Genomic DNA, 3,676 nt, shown 5'->3' with positions numbered 1-3,676 from the left:
TCTTACTCCCCCATGCTTCTGTTGTCTTCATGGGAGTTCTCTCTGAGCATGATCTTAGTGGTATGTCAGAACCTGTAGGTTGAAACCTGTGCCTAAGCCATCAATGCACTGGCTGAAGACTTGACCCAAACTACTCACACTGTGTCAAAAAAATGTGAGCTCCAACTGAAGCTGATAAAACAGCCATTAGAACTTAACTCCAGGGACTTCTCTGGTGGCACAGTGGTTAAAAATCCACCTGCCAATGCAGAGGACACGGGTTCGAGCCCTGGTCCAGGAAGATCCCACATGCCGCAGAGCAACTATGCCCGGGCAGCACAACTACTGAGCCAGTGCTCTAGAGCCTGTGAATCACAACTACTGAGCCTGCATGCCGCAACTACTGAAGCCTGCGCGCCTAGAGCCCGTGCTTCGCAACTAGAGAAGCCACCGCAATGAGAAGCCCACGCACCGCAACGAAGAGTAGCCCCTGCTCGCCACAACTAGAGAAAGCCTGCACGCAGCAACGAAGACCCAATGCAGCCAAACATAAATAAATAAATAAATGTATTTAAAAAAAAAAAAAAGAACTTAACTCCAGCAAACGTCAGTTGCCACATCTTTAAATGGTAAGGATTAAATAAAAGCCTTTGTCCAAGGATCTAGAAGAGTCTCCATGTTTTTCTTACTGCTCTGAATGTGTTTCCAATTTACATTTTAGAAAAATTTGGGGATTTGTCAAAATTGTTGCAAATATCTGTTAGCCTGTTGTTCTCCTTTTACTCATGTTCAAGGTTTTTGATGACATTGAACTTAAAATGTTCACAGGGCCCTGTGGAATCTCAGTATTTCCTTTGTAGTTAATCTTATTGCTTCTAAGCCTGGTCTTTGTCCAACCAAAAATTAGATATTCACCAACATTTTCTTCTCCTTTGTTAACAGCTTGATTTTTAAAAAACACTTAGGTGGATGGTGCAACACATGATCTGATTAGCTTTTTCATCCCAAATAGTTGGCCAGTTCTCCCGTTACAGTTTATTAAGTAATTCCAAGTTAAGAGACTCTCAACCGTGCTGGTGGGAAAAGTGGAAAGTGAGCTGAGGGCAAAGTGAGATGAGAATCAATCTGGCTGGAGGCTCCTGCCGGCCGCCCGGGCCGGCAGGTGGGAGCACCTGGCATGAAGAATGCAGGCACGGCCCGCCCTCGAGAGGGACGCCACCAGCTCTGTTCACTCAGATCACTTTGCTGCAGCAAATCCTCCCTAAGCACGCATGCTCACTCCCCACCCCACTAGGCATCCTGTCTTTATGCAACCCTGTGATCTGTTGCCTCTTAAAAGTGCTAGTCAATTTCTTGGGAGGAAAGATTAGCAAGGCGGATTCTGGATATTACCTGGGGAGTCCAGAATCTGGACCAGGGCGCCCACCTTCTCCTGAAGGGCCACTGCTGACTTCCCTGAAGAGCCTGACCGTCTGACCACCAGCTGGGCACCACTGGGAGCAAGGCGGGAACACGGCCCATGCCTCCCAGCCCAGCGGGCAAGCAGCTTGAAACTGACCTGACCTCTCACCTGTTCCACTGCTAACTCCCATTAACTTGGAGAGACCAGAAATATGCGGAGGGGAAATTTTACAACGGTAAAGCCACAAACCTTAGCGTCCCAGGCACTTGGATTTGAATCCTTGAAATTCACCTGCTAAGCAGCCTTGGGGAAGTTCTTTACCTTTGGCGAGTGTCGGATTCTCCATCTGCAAAACAGCAGACAGGAAAAGCCTCACCCCTCAGGGCGCGTAAGGATCTCCTTAAGACCATTAAGTCTTCCGGAATTGCAGCTGTTCCTGTTTGACAGAATGACTTTATCTGCCGCTGGGGAATTCCTCACTTGGTTTTCCTGGTACAAAGAGCCACAGTCTGGCTCTAGACCCTCCATAATGAGTGTCCTTCCAGCATTCACCTTCCTGCAGCTCTCTGCATCCCTTCACCCACCATGCGTCCACCTGGTGACTCATTCTTCAGTATTTTTTCAATAACGGTCACTGTCGCACAGATGACTCTCAGCTTGCCCAAAAGGCCACCGAACTGTCATGGATTCCCATCTCCCAACAGGCCTGGGACTTTAAACTATGTACATATCCTGTTAGGGCAGCCTTCCAATTTCCTTAGTAGGTAACCTGGAAGACTGGCCCTGATTTGGGGACAAGGACCGGTGTCTGTGAAAGCTGCCTCTCTAAGCCCTGCACCCAATGCATAATGAGCGCTCTGCCCCATCACGCCGGTGACAGGTGACAACCTCCGAAGTCATTTCACAGTGGAGGTGCCAACCTGCTGAGTCCTGCTCTCTTCACAAGGTAGGGCTGGAAAGCGTATGGGATGCAGAAAGACTAATTTGGGAGTGAGGGCTATTTCTGCAGCGTAGCAGTGGGGCTGTGGACAAAAAAAAAAAATCAGACGCAGTGAGAGCCCTGCGGGTCACAAAGGCCATACCCGATGGGGCTGCTCAGTGCCGCCTTATAACCACATGCATGTCCTCATCCAGCCCCGCACCCGCCTGAGGAAGTCCCCTCATCGCAGAGATGAAGGTGCTGAAGCGAAATAACAGGCTCGAGTTGTGGCAAAGTGGTCCTGGAAGTTGGATTGAGTCTCTTCCCATTGGAACCCTGAAAGGGGTTACAAGGGGGTGGGAGGAAGGGCAGGGAAGTGAAAGGGACCAAGAACCTAAGATGAAATGCCTTCCTGTGATTCTACCCAGGGCCCCAACACCATCTGCAGGGCTTGTATAAGAACAGCTGCTGACTGGGACTTCCCTGGTGGTCCAGTGGTTAAGAATCCGCCTTCCAATGCAGGGGATGTGGGTTCGATCCCTGGTTGGGGAACTAAGATCCCACATGCTGGAGGGCAACTAAGCCTGGGTGCTGTAGAGCCCACGTGCCACACCTAGAGAGCCCACATGCCGCAACTACTGAGCCCTTGCGCTCTGGAGCTGGCACGCCACAACTAGAGAGAAGCCCACGCGCTGCAACTAAGACCAGACACAGCCAAATAAATCAATAAATAAATCAATAAAAAAGAACAGCTGCTGACTGAAGGGGCTGGGAGAAGGGATGGATGGCATTCTGAATACCGTGATGGTAGATACATATCAGTATGTGTTTGTCAAAATGCACAGGACCACACAACAGAGTGAGCCCTAGTGGAAACCATAGATTCTAGGTAATAATAACGCATCAATATTGGCTCATCAGTTGTAACAAATGCACCACAAATGCAAGATGCTAATAACAGGGGAGACATATGCCTGGACCTGGGGGTATCCAAGAACTCTCTGTACTACCAGCTCTTCTCTGTAAACCTAACACTGCTCTAAAAAATAAAGGCTATTCATTTTTTTTTAAAGGTGACATTGTTTTGCAAATGCAGACATTAGGCAATCAGAATCTGCATGTCCCGTTTTGTTTTTTTTCCTTGGCCATGCCGCATGGCCTGGGGGATCTTAGTTCCCCAACCAGGGCTCGAACCCAGGGTCCTTGCAGTAGAAGCGCAGAGCCCTAGCCAATGGACCGCTAGGGAATTCCCTGCAAGTCCTGTTTGAAGGAAGGTGATGGGGCTGAGTGGTAGAAACTTGGTGTACTGAGCCCAAGTGTGATTAAAGACTCTTCCTCTCCGCCCCCCAAAAAGGACCAGAGACGCACTTCATCCG

The sequence above is a fragment of the Balaenoptera physalus genome, assembly GCF_965194825.1.
Source record: "Balaenoptera physalus genome assembly, chromosome: 2".
NCBI classification, from domain to species: Eukaryota; Metazoa; Chordata; class Mammalia; order Artiodactyla; family Balaenopteridae; genus Balaenoptera; species Balaenoptera physalus.
This window is presented reverse-complemented; position numbering follows the sequence as displayed.